Source organism: Saimiri boliviensis, chromosome 12, assembly GCF_048565385.1.
Source record: "Saimiri boliviensis isolate mSaiBol1 chromosome 12, mSaiBol1.pri, whole genome shotgun sequence".
NCBI lineage: Eukaryota > Metazoa > Chordata > Mammalia > Primates > Cebidae > Saimiri > Saimiri boliviensis.
This window is the reverse complement of record NC_133460.1, coordinates 54503698-54521388: the sequence shown is the minus strand read 5'-3', so window position 1 is coordinate 54521388 and position 17691 is coordinate 54503698. Positions and strand designations below refer to the sequence as shown.

At 43.0% G+C, this 17691-nt stretch overlaps 1 long non-coding RNA gene across 1 annotated transcript in view; it reads right to left on the bottom strand.

The window, feature by feature from the left end:
• Window positions 1-16320, bottom strand: part of LOC141580598 (uncharacterized) — a 32100-nt gene extending 15780 nt beyond the window's left edge. Inside the window, exons 1-2 of the long non-coding RNA XR_012512849.1 lie at window positions 15979-16320; window positions 10798-10923 (exon numbers count right to left, since the gene is read on the bottom strand). This is a non-coding gene — a long non-coding RNA (uncharacterized LOC141580598). The remainder of the gene's footprint in view (window positions 1-10797; window positions 10924-15978) is intronic.
• Between the last annotated feature and the right edge of the window lie 1371 nt (window positions 16321-17691).

Sequence of the window (17691 nt, the reverse complement as noted above, 5' to 3'; positions counted from 1 at the left end):
CACCCAGGCTAGAGTGCAGTGGTGCAATCTTGGCTTACTGCAACCTCCCAGGTTCAAGCGATTCTCCTGCCTCTCAGCCTCCCGAGTAGCTGGGACTACAGGTGCCCGCCATCACGCTCAGCGAATTTTTGTAGTTCTAGTAGAGATGGGGTTTCACCACATTGGCCAGGCTGGTCTCGAACTCCTGAACTTGTAATCTACCCACCTCAGCCTCCCAAAGTGCTGGGATTATAGGTATGAGCCACCGCATGGGGTCCCCTCAAATTTTTTTTAATGCAGAACTGTTCTACATTTAAAAAGACTAAAGAGACATCCAACTAAATGCAAAGTGTGTCCCAAGATTGGATTATCAATTATAAAAATATATATATATCTATAAAGAATATTATTGGGATAACTGGGGAGTATGAATATCAACTTATATTACATGGTAGCAATGTTAAATTTCTTGAGTGTGGTAATTGCACTGTACAAATGCCCTTGTTCTTAGGAGATATGTGCTGAAATATTTAGAAATAAAGTGTCATAATGTCTACAAGTAACTCTCAAGTGATTCAAAAAATTATGTGTGTAGTGGTGGGAGAGAAAAATGAGAAACAAAAAGAGAGAGAATATGTAGCAAAATGTTCACAGTTGGTATGTGAGGTGAAAATATAGGTGTTCCTAGTCTAGTCTTCCCATTTATTTTATAGATTTGAAATTGTAAAAACTAAAAAATTATGAAAAGTGAAATATCATAGTTTTAAAAAATAATAGGGGCCAGGTACAGTGGCTCATGCCTGTAATCCCAACACTTTGGGAGACAGAGGTAGGCAGATCATTTGAGGTCAGGAGTTCAAGACCAGCCTGGCCAACATGGTGAAACCTCATCTCTCCTCAAAATTCAAAAATTAGGCTGGGCATGGTGGCCCATGCCTGTAATCCCAGAACTTTGGGAGGCCGAGGCGTGTGGATCACTTGAGATCAGGAGTTCAAGACTAGCCTGGCCAATATGGTGAAACTCCATCTCTACTAAAAATACAAAACTTAGTTGTGGTGGCACATGCTTGTAGTCTCAGCTACTGAGAAGGCTGAAGCAGGAGAATCACTTGAACCCAGGAGGTGGAGGTTGCAGTGAGCCGAGATTGTGCCATTGCACTCCAGCCTGGGCAACAGAGTGAGACTTAAAAAAAAAAAAAAAAGCTAGGTGTGGTGGTGGGCACCTGTAATCTCAGCTACTCGGAGGCTGAGACAAGAGAATCGCTTGAACCCAGTAAGTCAGTGGTTGCAGTGAGCCGAGATCACGCCACTGCACTCCAACCTGGGGGACAGAGCAAGACTCCCTCTCAAAAAATAGTAATAATAGGTAGGGTAGTGGTAAATTTGGAAAGAAGGGTGTAACTGGATGGGGGAGCTCACTGGAGAAGGATGTCCTATTTCTTGACCTCAGTATTTGGGAGGATTTTTGAGATGGTAGTCTATTATTTCTCCTCTTTTGTGTGTGCATGCTACGTGCCAATAAAAAAATGATTTAAAATAATCATCATAATAAACCATCCTGCACAATATCCCATCCTCTGATCTGTCTGGAATGTGAGACAGGCTAGGGGGTGGGGAGAGAGAAGGCTGGGGCTGGGCCCCCCCATTGTGACTGCAGTACCATCTCAAGGAAGGGCAATGAGGCCTGAGTTGAGGACAGCCTGCCCCCCAGGCTGACCCCTTGGGGAGGACGCAGGCTGCTTCCAGGAGGTACCCTGTCCTACCCCTCAGAGCCGTGCCTGACTTCTACTGCCAGCCCCTCTGGCGGGAGGTTGGCCTTGACTCCACACTTCTCAGGCTTCTGCGTTCTCCTCTCTTGTCAGCCCTGCGGGCCCAGATGGATGTGGGATTAATGAGGCATGTCTTCTGGTGTGAGAACTAAGTTGAGGGGTCACATTTTCCTCTCCTTGCATTGTTTCCCTATGTACTTGATCTGATCTGCTTCACTAGCTGGAGACATGAACATGATCACATCCTTATATTTTGCAGATTAATTGCCAGAGTCCTCATTGCCTCAATTAATAGGCATGATAGCAATTGCTAACATTTACACGGCACTTACTACATGCCAGACCCTGCTCTAAGTATTTTATATGTATATAACTCATTTAATACTCACAACAACTCTCCAAGGCAGATAATATTTTAAAAATCCATTTTAGAGATAGGGGAACAGAGGCATAAGAGAAGTAGTTTGCCCAGACAGGACTGGCTATATAATTTGCAGGGCTCAGAGCTAAATGAAAATGGGGAACCTGGCCAGGCACTGTGGCTCATGCCTGTAATCCTAACACTTTGGGAGGATGAAGTGGGAGGATCGCTTGAGTCCAGGAGTTTGAGACCAGCCTGGGCAATATAGGGAGACTCTGTTGCTACAAAAAAAAAATTTTTTTAACTAGCCAAGTGTGGTGGTGCATGCCTGTAGTCTCAGCTACTCAAAGAGGCTGAGGTGGCTGGATGTGGTGGCTCACACCTGTAATCCCAGCACTTTGGGAGGCTGAGGTGAGCAGATCACTTGAGCTCAAGAGTTTGGGACCAGGCTGGGCGCAGTGGCTCACGCCTGTAATCCCAGCACTTTGGGAGGCCGAGACAGGTGGATCATGAGGTCAAGAGATTGAGACCATCCTGGTCAACATGGTGAAACCCCGTCTCTACTAAAAATACAAAAAATTAGCTGGGCATGGTGGTGCGTGCCTGTAATCCCAGCTGCTCAGGAGGCTGAGGCAGGAGAATTGCCTGAACCCAGGAGGCGGAGGTTGCGGTGAGCTGAGATCGTGCCATTGCACTCCAGCCTGGGTAACAAGAGCGAAACTCAGTCTCAAAAAAAAAAAAAAAAAAGAGTTTGGGACCAGCCTGGGCAACATGTCAAAACCCCATCTCTACCAAAAAAAAAAAAAAAATACAAAAAAAATACAAAAAATTAGCTGGGCATGGTGGCACATGCCTGTGGTCTCATCTACTTGGGGACTGAAGCAGTAGGATTGCTTGAGCCCAGGAGGTTGAGGCTGCAGTGAGCCAAGATTGCAGCACTGCACTCCAGCCTGGGTGACAGAGCAAGACCCTGTCAAAGAGAGAGAGAGTCAGAGAGAGAGACAGAGAGATAGAGAGACAGAGAGACAGAGAGAGAACGAGAGAAAAAGAGAATGAGAGACAGAGAAAGGAAGGGAGGGAGGGAGGGAGGGAGGGAGGGAGAAAGGAATGGAGGGAGGGAAGGAGGGAAGGAAGGAGAGAATAGCGAGCCCTTCTTCAAAAATTACTAAGATTTTAAGACACCAAACTTCAAGCCATGCATAGGGATCTATTTAAGGTCAGGGCCCTATGAGACTACACAGGTCTGCACATTTACAAAGCCAGACTTGTATACAAGGTAAACCAGTAAGTAGCAGAGCAGGAATGTGAACCGAAGCCATCTGGCTCCAGAGCCCATTCTCCTAATCACTGGGCTATATTACCTCTACCTCTCAGGATCTCCCTTCTCTCACTTCCTCCAAACTGTCCACGTACCAGAGAGCTTACTCTTTTCATCAGGATCTGCCATTTCTAAAAGCCAGATGCAGAATTGAACAGTCTTATCAGTCCGCTGCCACAAGAAGTCACTGTTGAACACTGATCCTGCACAGTTTGACCTCCCCCCCACCACCTCCATATCTACCAGCAAGTGCCATTCTTGTCTTCCAGATGCCTGGACTCACAGCATAGTGGAGCCCCACCATGCGCTCCAGTCTACAATTCCTTTATTTCACACTCCTACGTACAGCCATAGTTCCCACAGCACAGAATGCCGGGGTCCAGGAGCGTCTCTGCCCTGCCACATGCTGGGCTGGCACCAGTCCCCACAACCACCATCTAAGCCTGATATCAGCTCACCTATCCCACTCTCCATTTCCTGATGGTGAGCTCCCCTCTGAGGTCCTTTCTACCCTTCCATGCCAAAGGGTCTCAGAGAGACTGACTCAGTTCATCAGAAAGCCTCCAGTGAACTTATACCCCAACAGAGAAAGTTCAGTCAGGGTCTTGCCAGGCCCCTATGAAATATCCCAACCTCTGTGACCAGCTCTGCACACCCAAACCTGCTTAGCATCACAGCATTCCTTGCCACAGCCCTTTCCCAGAGCAATGCATTTGTCTACCTACCTCAAAGTTGCATAACTAAGAGTGGAAACATTGTTTATTTGCCAGAAAATTCTAGTTTTGCTTTCCTTGGTGCTCCATTACTCAGAGTTTAACATCACTGTTATATCAGTGTCACACCAGATATGTTCTTCACAACATGGGTGGCTGAAAGGGGTTGGATAATGAGACTTTAAAGAAGTACAGAGGCTACATGATTAGAGGGGCAGAGCTGCTGACACTGGGTTACTGCTACCACTATAGCCTCTCTCATGCCCCATGACTGGCAAAGATTGGGGATGTCAGAAGTACTTTGGGGACCTTGAGCATCTCTGTAATGAGGTTGACACCACCCAGAATTCCCTCTATATTAGAAATGTCTTTAGCTACAGGTAACAGAATACCCAGCCAACAGTGGCCTAAACAAATAGAGATTTCTTCTTTTCACATAACAGAAGTCTAGAGGTAGAATGGTTACTGGTATTGGTTTATCAGCTGGTCAGGGCTGGTGTCACTACAGTTCTCTTGGTCTTTCCTTCATAGAGACTGCAGGAGCTCCAGCCTTCAAGTCTTCATTCAAGGCAGCAAGGAGAAAGGGCAAGAAGGGGCAGGACCAGCAACATCCAATATCTTCTGTGAGGAAAGGAAAAGATTTCCTAGAGCCTGGCTGAGGTTTCGGCTTATGCCTTATTGGTCTGAGCTGTGCCATCTGGCCTTCCTTAGCTGCAAGGGAGTCTGGAAAAGTGAATTTCTTGTCTGGGGCTAGGCACATTTTCACCATGAACAGAAGTGGAATGTTGAAAGCAAAGAGGAAGAGGAAGATGCCATACCTTTCCTCTGACAGTCATCTCAGCTGCCACAGGGCCCCTGGCCCCTTCCCAGGGACCCTTGCAGGGAAGCCACCCCAGGGACCCTCACAGAGGAGCCCCTGTGGCCATCTCAGTGCCACAAACAAGAATGGCCCACCCAAGGAGCCTGATTTCCCCTAAGCCCCAAGGCACTGCTGCTGGCTTTCTCCTTTGGTGATTAATGGTGCTCTGCCAAGCTGGGGAGGCAGCTAATTAGCTATAGACTGATTAAGGACAAGGCAGGCAAAGTCCCAGACATGATAAATGCGAACTTTCCACCTTCCTCCACCCCCTGTCCTGCCACCACCAGCTGAAGTCAAGCCTGAGGTCCCCCTCACAGTCTGCCTGCATGGGGGACCCAGCAGATGTTACCCCAAGCACAGTTCACAAGGCCTAGCACCCACCAGGGCATTGTGTAACAGGAGTGGGCATGCTAGGTTTTCCTTCAGGGCTCAACTTCTCCTGCAGCCTTTTGCCAACCTCTGTGCTCTGGAACAGGCCTGGGACCAGGCATGGGATTTCTCAAACAAACCAAGCCCCTGCCCTAAAGAATCAAATCCAAGGAGGGCTGAGCACAGCAGGACCTGGAGTCTCTGGGCAGAGCTCCATGAAGGGGATTTGGGCAGATTTTGTGCATCAAGAGGGGCACTGCAGAGAGGGGAGGCCCCCTGCACAGCTGTGGAGGAGAAATGAACAGGCCACAGTCCTGGGAAAGTGGGGAGTAGAGACAGGCCCAGAGTAGTTGAGGGGGAGCTCAGAGTAGATAAGGATAGATGGGAAACACGGGCTTAGGTGTGGTATACCCCAGCTGTTTCCACCCTCAGTTCCTCCAAGATATGTATCATACATATGCAAAATCCCCCCTGGGCAAACCCGGGTTAGGCCCCCTCCACCTCCAGCCCTGATGCCTTGCCTGTATCTCCCAGTCCAGCAAGCACATCCAGGTGCAGGCAATTCCATCCCACAGCAGCCTGGGCTGAGGTCTGGTGAAAACGAGCTCTCTGACACATGAATCTTGTACAAGATAAGGCTGTGATAGGGACAAAGGATACATTTCAGCAACAGATAACAGAAATTCAGTGAGCATGCCTTCTCAGTTCTGTTTCCTCCCAGGAGACACACATAGGAGGTGGCAGAGCCAAACACCTATCCAGGGGAGGCTTGGAAAGCACCACCCTCCCCTCATTTTGCCTGGTTTACTCTTACCAAATCCTTGGGTCTCAGCTCAAGCGTCACTTCTTTGGAGAACCCTCCCCAACCCCTCAGATTAGATCAGATTCTGTTTCCCTTTGTCAAGTGTATCAAGTTTACACTAATGTATTTAAGTGACCATTTGTCTTTAGTCTTATACATTCAATCAGCAAATATTAATGGAGCCATGAACTGGGCTGAGGTCTGGGGATACCATGAGACATGAGCCTGCCCTCCTGGAGCTTATGATCTAGGCAGAAGACCCAGTAAGAGTTTACTATAACACCAAAAGTGACACATCCCCCAGCGCCAGCAGAACATTGGAACAAATCATGCATCAAAGCTATGCCAGCAGCAAACCACACCCACAGGCCACCCCTGGGAGGCACTGCTTTGGGAACTATCCCCAGTGTGCACTTTACTTGTTAATAGTAATGAAATCCCCTGTTAAATCCTCCTTGGTTGTGGTCAGTGGGCTGTCACCTGCCAAGTGATGGAACCCATGACTGTGTGGGTAACAATTTGAAATCACAATCCCCACCCCTTGTCTCAATCCAAGACATTCTGGAAGAATTATCCCAGCTTCAGAGCTTTCCATGGAGTTGTTCAACGTCTCCTTCTGCACAGTCCTCACTCTCAGACTGGAGTGGTAGATCCTATATGGGAACTACCTGAAAGTGTTCCCCAATAACACTCCTGCATGCAAATCCCAAATCTGTTTCTTGGGGAACCTGAACAAAAAAAACAAGTGAAAGCTGAAATCTACCCTGGTGTGTGACCGCCTGTGTCTGGAGGAAGAGACTGCTTTTTCTAATCTGCATAATAATGCCCTCTGATGACTTGGTGGTAGCCCGGCCCACCCCCACCCACCCAGCCTGGCATGTGGACCAGGGATACAAGCCAGTGCCAGAAAGACCTTGGCACAGGAGAGGGGAAGGAATAGATCCTTGCAGCCAAGTGATTTAGAAGACTCCAGAGGAGAGTATATCTGCAGTAAGAAGCCCACCAGCCCCTGGAGTTTGATTCTAGCTGATTAAGAGGCACCCAGGGCCTGTATTTCAGCAAGGCAACCAAGAAATAAGCCAAGGGAAATTGTTAATCTGTGTGCCTGGGATTCCCAACAATGCAGTTCCAGACCAGCCCCAAACGTCCTAATTCAGACCCAGTGTGTGGGAACTTGCTTGGGTGGGAGCGGGAGGAGGGAGTGGGGGAAGTGGGAAGGAATTAGGCTTGCACAAACTTAGTAATTGAAATCATTAATAGCAGTAAAATAAGTTGTCTATCCTACATGTAATTTGTAGTAATGTTTCGTTACTGAGATTAATTTCTAGTAATGAAATACTAATTAAACCATTTATTGAGTAATGTATTTGCTTGGTGGTGTTTTATGGGTGTTCGCTTATAAATATTTTAATTACTTTTGCTAAGTAATTAGAATTTACTAAATATTTCCAAACTATTTATTAATTTCTAGCAATTCTCAGCCAACCCACGAGTAATTGTTTTACTTTATATCAGTAATTAAAGTATTTTTTAAAAAACTTTGAGTGAAAAGAAGGACAGAAATGAAGACTTGTCTGTTCTATTCACATGAGGCTGGTGGGTTACAGCAAAAAATAAAATAAAATAAAAGTTACTCATGATCCAGCATTACTCAAACACTATTAACATTTTTATTTATTTTTTACAGACTTTTCTTATGGGTGCATGTACTATTTTTTCAAGGTTGAGATCATATCCACTACATGTATTCAGGACACCAAACTTTGCCAATTTTTATATCATAGTTTCTATTCTATTAAAATACCAAACTGTTCTAGAGGAGCAGTCTCTTTACATCTTTAATAGAGTTTCCAAAAGCAATACTTACTTTTTCTACCTCTAAGCACTACTATGTATCAGATACTATGCAAAGTAATGTGTACACTCTACCTGTAACCTTCACAACATGGCACTATAATCTGGAGCAGTAACCTGTGTAAAACTGGATGTCCACATGGTGCAGTCTCAGCAAAAAGTCACCTTTAATGAAATAATGTTCTGGGAGGAAATAAATTGCTGAAATAGAGGAATTTATCTACTTTTATCTATAAAAATAGAATCATAATGAATATACTGTCCTGGAATCTGCTCTTCTCACGTAACATGTGACAACCATCTTTCCCTATCAATAAATATGAGACCGGGTGTGGCAGCTCATGCCTATAATCCCAGCACTTTGGGAGTCTGAGGCGGGTGGATCACCTGAGATCAGGGGTTCGAGATCAGCCTGAGAAACATGGAGAAACCCCATCTCTACTTAAAATACAAAAAAATTAGCTGGGCATGGTGGCCCATGCCTGTAATCCCAGCTACTCAGGAGGCTGAGGCAGGGGAATCACTTGAACCTGGGAGGTGGAGGTTGCAGTGAGCTGAAATCATGCCATTGCACTCCAGCCTGGGCAACAAGAGCAAAACTCTGTTTCAATGTATATATGAGACAGCAGCAGTGTCCTTTTCAATGGATGTATAGTATTCTATGAAGTTACTTTCATTTATTATCCAATCTCTAATTGCTGGATATTTTGGTTGTTTTCAGTTGTTCACGATTATGAACAAAACTTTCATGGTTTTCATTATATACTGATCTTTGTGCACTTGTCCAACTATTTTCTTAGAACACATTCATAGAAGTGGAATTGCTGGGATAAAGTGTATGAATATTTTTAAGACTTTTGATACTGCCCAAATGCCTCAAGAAAGATCAAATTTGTACTCCCACCAGTAGCATTAAAAGTCCTGTTTCACTGCACTGTGTATGACTATTATTATTGTTGTTGTTGGTTACGTTGAAACAGGGTCTCGCTCTATTGCCCAAGCTGGAAGGCAGTGGTGTAATCACAGCTCATTGCAGCTTCGACCCTCCCACCCCCTTTCAAGCAATCTTCCCACCTCAGTGTCCTGAGTAGCTGCGACTACAGATGCACACCACCACACACAGCTAATGTTTGTATTTGTTGTAGAGATGGGGTTTTGCCATGTGGCTCCGGCTGGTCTCAAACTCCTGGGCTCAAGTAATCCATCGACCTTGCCTCCCAAAGTGCTGGGATTACAGGCATGAGCCACTGTGCCCAGTTGACTGTTATTATTTTAAATCTATGTCACTTGTTTTCACTCCCTAGTCTAAGCAGAGAGGTGGCCCAGAAAAACATTCTGAACCAGAAAGTCTCTCAACCCATTTCCCATGATGAATCAATGGTTGGCTAGAAGAAGACCTATAGGCTATGTCCTCATAACTTAAATAGCATCAAAATATCAAGATGTATAAAACTGGTTTCTACCATACCATTCGCCTTTGCCCCACAATCTCCTTTCCCCAAGAGCTCTGCCTTTCTGAGGGCATTGCCGAGGCACAGGTGGCTCGGCTCCTCGCTGGCAGACACCCACCCTGTGTATTGGCAGAATAGGCGTCTATCATTGGGTTCTCTCTTTAACTCTTGACAAAATATCTCCCCCACCAGCGTGGCACAGCACCTTGAATGTCTACCGTTGGTGGCATACACTAAGCAGTTTCCTAAACATTCAGAGGTTAGCCCAGGTGACATTTTATGAGCTAATAAGTGTTTTGGAGGCTCTCCCATCTTCTTTCTGAAGCTCCCCTCTCACCTACTGCCAAGTGACTTGGTGCCTCTGACCATCTGAATGCCAGACTCTAGCCCCCTTTTCTCTCCTCTGACAGACATCTGCAGTCCTTTTTCTTATAAAAGAGAGAAACACCTTCCTTCTTCAAAGCAAGCACGAAGATTTTTTAGACAGGAGATATTTCAACAACTCCTCTGGTAGTTGTTGAAAGAGGAAGGAGGCAAAGAGTGAGAGTGACTTGGGAGGAGTCTTAGGATAGAGACAGAATGGGAACAGATGCAGCTGCCTCGTTCCCTGCAAGATTCTCAAAGCAGGGCACACTACTGGTGCCCAATATGAGTTTGTTGCTTCTCCAAAAAATGGATAATTCCCACAGGCACATCCCTATGGCGACACCTTCCATTATTTCCTTTACTTTTTAATTTTTTTTAGAAGGAGTCTTGCTCTGTCGCCAAGGCTGGAGTGCAATGGCAGGATCTTGGCTCACCGCAACCTCCACCTCCCAGGTAAAAGCAATTCTCCTGCCTCAGCCTCCCTAGTAGCTGGGATTACAGGCATGCGCCACTACACCCAGCTAATTGTTGTATTTTTAGTAGAGACGGGTTTTCTCCACGTTGGTCAGGCTGGTCTCAAACTCCCGACCTCAGCCTCAGCCTCCCAAAGTGCTAAGATTACGGGCATGAGCCATCAGGCCTGGCCATATTTTCTTTACTTTCTGCATCCATTTCCTCTCTTTTCAGAAAGTGCCAGATCTCAGGCACCTTCCCAGGCTCTCAAAAGGCCCAGGAGATGGGAGGCGAGGGATGAGGGCCCTGAGAACTGCTGCCACTCCCCAGAGAGGTCAGGGAAACAAGGCCCAGCTCCCCTTAGCAGAAATCCCCCTTCCCCTTGGATCAGAAAAGCATTAATTTTATAATTGCTAACATCTATTAGATCCTTACAATGTCACCAGCCCTCTGTTAAGCACTTTACACACGTGATATCACTTAAATAATATATTTCTCCTTACCTATCTGATGAGAAAGTGAGACTTGTAGAGTTTAAGTGAGAGATGTCAGGATCAGTATCCATGTAACTCTTTTTCCAGACCCAAAGCCTTCAGTGCCATTTTCTGTTGTCTTCTAAAGTAAGTGATCTGTAAATGCAAGTTGAAAAAAGGAAAAAAGAAAGAGGGCAGAAGGAAACTTTATGTCATTGTAATGCAGAGAAAATAGCATCATTTGCCATAAATAGAAGATAACATTAACATAAAGACATTATGATTACAATTTAAAATGTTGGTCTACATGTCACCTAAAGTCACTGTTTTATTCTTTTTTTTTTTTTTTTTTTTTGAGACGGAGTTTCGCTCGTTACCCAGGCCCCAGGATGGAGTGCAATGGCGCGATCTCGGCTCACTGCAACCTCCGCCTCCTGGGTTCAGGCAATTCTCCTGCCTCAGCCTCCTGAGTAGCTGGGATTACAGGCACGAGCCACCATGCCCAGCTAATTTTTTGTATTTTTAGTAGAGACAGGGTTTCACCATGTCAATCAGGATGGTCTTGAACTCTCAACCTCGTGATCCACCCGCCTCGGCCTCCCAAAGTGCTGGGATTACAGGCTTGAGCCACTGCACCCGGCCGTCACTGTTTTATTCTTAAGAAACACTGGAACATTTGATCTGTGAGGTCCATTTCTAGCACACAACTCTATAATTTCCAAGGATTAAATAAGCTATTTTCTTAAGAAAAACTTCCATGAACCTTGGATGCATGGGTAATAAAATCCTAAAGGCAGAAGCTGAGTCTTAATTATCTCTATATTCTCCACAAGCATTTAGTATAACATCTGGCCCAGGGTGGATGTGTAGAAGATTAATTATAAATTCCCTTCCCCTCTCTAAGTATTGATGTTCCAATCAGAGAATAAAAGGGCAGGACTAGGTGATCCTGAAGGGTGCTTGTTGCTCTGCAAGGCACTGGTCAACTGAACCTAAGTGGTCCTTTCCTTACTAGTTCTCTGGCTTTCTACTTCATTAGTCCTGTGGTTGGCAAAATTCTAAAGATGGTTCCCCAAGACTTCTGTACCCTGGTTATTCAACCAAATACTAATCTAGGTACTGCTGTGGAGAATTTTTTTTAAGACAGGGTTTCACTGTTGCCCAGGCTGGAGTGCAGTAGCACAATCTCAGCTTACTGCAACCTCGGCCTCCTAGCTCAAACCATTCTCCTACCTTAAGCCAGCCTCCTGAGTAGCTGGGACTACAGACACATACCACCATGCCCGACTAATTTTTGTATTTTTATAGAGTTGGGGTTTCACCACGTTGCCCAGGCTGGTCTCAAACTCCTGGGCTCAAGCAATCCACCCACCTTGGCCTCCCAAAGTGCTGGGATTACAGGTGTGAGCCACCACAACCAGCCAGAATTTTTCAGGTATAATTAAAGACTCAAGTCAGTAGACTTTAAGATAAAGAAATCAGCTGGTTGGGCTTAACCCAATAAGGCAAGTTAAAAGCAGGGAATTTTCTGCATCTGGTAGCAGAAAAAGAAGTCAGAAGGCTTTGATGCATGGGGAATTCTCTGTTGCTGAGATTAAGGGAGCCACATGAACAGATCTGAGCGTGGCCTCAATAGGCTGAGAGTGACCAGCAATAAGATGGGGACCTCAGCCCCACAGTTACCAGGAACTTAATCTGCCAACAACCTGAATGAGGTTGGAAGTAGATTCTTCCCCAAAGCCTCCAAGAAGATCCCAGCCTGGCCAACATCTTGATTTTGGCCTTGTGAGATCCAGAGCAGAGAACTCAGACAAGCCACCTGGACTACTGACCCACAGAGCTGTGAGATAATGAACCAGTGTTATTTTCAGCTCTGTGGTTATGGTCATCTGTTATGCAACAGTAGAAAGTGAGTGCAATTCCCTATCCTATTCCTACCAACCCATGCTCCTTCTCAGAACTCCCTGACATTTAGCAACATACGCCTCACTTCTAGGGCAAATAACAATGATAATGATAATTATCTGAAAATCAGTGTTAGGAATCTTTAGCTTAGGCTTTTATTTTTATTTATTTATTTATTTTTGACCATTTTGTGTAGGTCTAACAAGGAAAAATTAAGAATTGAATTTCCACTGTGTTTCTTTCTTTTTTTTTTTTTTTTTTTTTTTGAGACAGAGTTTCACTCTTGTTACCCAGGCTGGAGTGCAATGGCGCGATCTTGGCTCACCGCAACCTCCGCCTCCTGGGTTCAGGCAATTCTCCTGCCTCAGCCTCCTGAGTAGCTGGGATTACAGGCACTCCACTGTGTTTCAAGGTCCTCCATTGGAACATATAATTTGGAGCTAAAATTGTGAACAGACGGGGTAAGTGGAAGCATGGGAAAAGTGGAAGAACACTGTGCTTTGGAGATGCTTAATAGGCTTAGTAAAAGAAGTGAAACTTTAAGGTGGAATAGACTGCAAATTGGCAGAGAGAGGGGAAGGAAAAGAGATATTCTAGGTCAATGAGATAGCCCAAAGAAACAGAAGTAGAAATGAGGATGACATTGTCCAAAGTTGATTCCTGGGGGCAGGCCGGGTTTCTCCAGCCTTATGATTGGAAACTAGCTACGATGCCATGCTGTCAGTTGATAATGTTAGGAAAATAGATGAAAAGTGTGTTTCTTGTGAGGAATGGAGGATGTGTTAGTTTTGGACAGAGAAAGGTGAAAAGTCTTTAGCAAAACATCTGGAAGGAGGAATGGAAGAAGAACAAAACAAAAGAAAACATGGGAAACTTTGCTATGAAACAGATTCAAGTTATGGTAAGGAAATGAAGCCCAGAAGGAAGGGACAAAGACTGAGATTTGTGCCTGTGTCCCCACCCATACTACCATGGAAAGGAGGGAGAAGAGATATACCATCAGCCTCTGAGCCTTGCATGAGCCATCAGATCATACAGGTGGAAGGCTGGACCTTGAATAGATAGGCTCACTACAAGGAAATGCCCATGTTGGGCATTTGATAAGGAGAATTATCATTAGAAAGATAGGTTGGGCTAGACTGTTAGTGATCTTGAAAGCCAAAGGTTTTCAGTGTTGGCTCAATACTGAAATCACCTGGGCATCTCTTAGAACTACTGTTATCTAGATCCTACCTAAAAAATTCTAATGTAATTAACCTGGTTTGGCTGGGGTCTCAAGAGTTTTAAAAGCACCACAGATTACCTCGCTATTCTACCAGGGCTGAGAACAACAGATATAGAGTTTGGACTTTATCCAGTAGCCAGTGGAGGCCTATTAAGGATGTATCACTGAAATTATACAATGGAAAATAATTGGCAAAAAAACTTGGTCAAGTAAAAATAATAATAGCAAACACCAAAATAGCATTTTTTGCATCTCAGTGTTCTGGGCACTTTTCTAAGTTTACACACACACATTCCAAATTATCACAACAACCCTAAAAGGTAGCTACTATATTACCCACATTTTAGAGATTGAAAACTGAGGCTCAGAAAAGTTAATAGTTTGTTCATGATCACAGTGCAAGTAAATGATGGAACTGAGATTTGAATCCTGGAAGTGTGATTCCAAAGTCCATACTCTTAATTTTGCTACTGGATATAGTAGATTGACTCATATCAGACCAGCCTCTTTGTCAAAAACAACTAGGAAATCTAGTTTGGAAATGAAGAAAAGTTAACAGGGAAATGAAAACCAAGATCATGAAGAGAGATGAGAGCATTCATGTGAAGCAGACTTCTGACTGTGTTTTTCTCCAGAAGTAATTTGCAGATTTGCACACAAATAGCTAAAGGATCCTGAAGCTGGGCAGAGATTTCAGCAGTCTCCTAGGACTCAGGATGAAAAAATAAAAATAAAAAAAAGTAAAAAGTGTTCCGGGCTGGTATAAGTACAGGAATCTAGAAAGCACCTCCAGCTTTCCATTGGGGCTTCTGATGAGTTATAGTTTTAAAATAAGGCCTAATCTTATTTCTAGAATATACAAATAAATCAGCCATTGCAAAAGCTGAAACACAGATTTAAACCAGTCTGATCCAAGATGAGATTAAGATGATTTGATCCTGACATAAGACAAAAGAAAATCCTCTCTGGAGTAAGAAAGTATTATCTAGAGCCTCAAATCTGTACTATAATTTCTTATCCACAATGTCCAGAATTTAATAAAAAATTATAAGACTTACCAGGAGATAAGACGAAGTGACCAAAAACCAGAGAAAGACTAAATAATAAAATAGACTTTTGGTGACTAATATATGGGAGTTCTCAGATACAGTTTTTAAAAATGTCATTAATACATTAAAGAAAATTAATTCCAAGTGGAGAATTTCAACAGAGAGCTTGAATCTGTTTTTTAAAAGAAACACATAGAAAATGTTAAACTGAAAAACACAATAACTGATATTAAGAGCTGGATAGATAGGCTTAACAGAAGAGTAGACACAGCTGGAGAAAGAATTAGAAAGCTAAAAAATATCAGTAGGAAACATACAAACTGAAACAAAACGAGAAAAAAGAAAACAAAATTAAAGATTTGGAACATAGTGAAGAGAGAGAAAATAGAGCAAAAGTAATATTTGAAGAGATTATTGACTATAAATTTTCCAAAAACAAAAAACATTGAGCCACATCTTCAGAAAATGCTAAGACATCCAAGTAGAATAAACACAAGAAAACTACACCCACACTTTTGGCACATCAGAGTAAAACTGTTCAGAGACAAAGAAAATCCTTTAAAAACAGCCAGAAACATACACTGAAGGTGATGGGATAGAAAAAGATATTCCAAACAAACAGAAACCAGAAGCAAGCAGAAGTAGCTGTACTTAGATGAAACAGACTTTAAGTCAAAAGCAGTAAAAAGAGACAAAAGGGTCATTATATATGGATAAAAGGATCAATTCAATAATAGGGTATAACAATTGTTAATATATATGCACCCAACACTGGAGCACTGACATATATCAAGCAAATATTATTAGATATAAAGGGAGAGACAGTAGCCAGATATCAAGGCTTGTGCCTATAATCTCAGCTACTTGGGAGTCTGGGGCAGGAGGATCACTTACGGCTGGGTGTTCAAGACCAGCCTGGGCAATATAGCAAGACTTCATCTCTACATTTGATCTTAGCCAAAAGGCAAAGAAGCAAATGAGACCCCATCTCTGTAAACAACAATTTTTTAAGCCTTGCATGGTGGCACATACCTGTAGTCCCAGCTACTTGGAAGACTGAGACAGAAGAATCACTTGAATCCAGGAATTCAAGGCTACAGTGAGCCATGATCATGGCACTGCATTCCCACCTGGTGACAAAGTGAGATTCAGTCTCTAAAAAAATAAAATAAAGGGAGAGACAGACTCCAATTCAAAATAGTTGGGGACTTCAACATCTCACTCTTAGCATTCGACAAATCATCTAGACAGAAAACCAATAAAGCAATACTGGATTTTAGCAGCACTTTAGGCCAAATGGACCTAACAGACATTTACAGAACATTTCATCCAACAGCTGCAGAATGCATATTCTTTTCATCAGCACATGGAACATTCTCCAGGATAGACCACATGTTTGGCCACAAAGCAAATCTCAACAAATGTAAAACAATTGAAATCATATCAAGTATCTTTTCTGACTGCAATGAAATAAAACTAAAAATCAATCACAACAGGAACATTTGAAACTGTACAAATACATGACAATTAAACAACATAGACAATGAAGAAATTAAGAAGAAAGTTTTAAAAACACAATGTGTCAAAACCTACAGGATACAGCAAAAGCAGTGTTAAGAGGGAAGTTTATAGCAATAAATGCCAACATCAAAAAAGTAGAAAAAGTTCAAATAAAAAACCTAACAATGCATCTAAAGAAACTAGAAAAGCAAGCATAAACCAACCCCAAAACTAGTAGAAGCAAAGAAATAATAAAGATCAGAGCAGAGAAATTAGGACCAAAAAATACAATATATTAACAAAATGAAAATTTGTTTTTTTAAAAACATAAATCAAATGGACAAACCATTAGCTAAACAAACCAAGAAAAAAAAAGATCCAAATAAATAAAACCAAAAATGAAAAAGTTATTACAGCTGATACCACAGAAATACAAAGAATCATTACAGACTATTACAAACAACTATATGCCAACAAATTAGAAAACCTAGTTGAAGTGAATAAATTCCTGGATGCATACAATCTACCAAGATTGACTCAAGAAGAAATAAAAAGCCTGAACAGACCAATGACAAGTAACAAGATTGAATCTGTAATAAAAAGTCTCCCATCAAAGAAAAGCCCAGGACCAATGACTTAACAGCAGAATTCTACCAAACATTTAAATAACTAATACTAATTCTTCTCAAACTCTTCCAGAAGAAGGAATTCTTCCAAACTCATTCTATGAGGCCAAGATTACCCTGATACCAAAACCAGACAAAGAAACAACAACCAAAGCTATCGGCCAATATCCCTGATGAACATAGATGCAAAATACTCAATAAAACATTAGCAAGCCAAACCCAGCAGCCCAATAAAAAGATCATTCACCATGATCAAGTGACCATGCAGCCCCTGGATTCATTCCAGGGATGCAAGGATAATTTGAAATAAGTAAATCAATAAATGTGGTATATCACATCAACAGAATGAAGAAAAACCATATGATCATCTCAATAGATGCAGAAAAAGCATTTGATAAAACTCAACATTCTTTTATAATTAAAGCTCTCGATCAGCTAGGTATAGAAGAATCATACCTCAGCCAATAAAGACCATAAATGACAAACTCACAGACAACATCATGCTAAACAGGGAAAAGATCCTGTAAGATCTGGAACAAGACAAGGATGCCCATTTGTATCACTTCTATTCAATATAATATTGGAAGTCCTAAACAGGGTAATTAAGCAAGATAAAAAA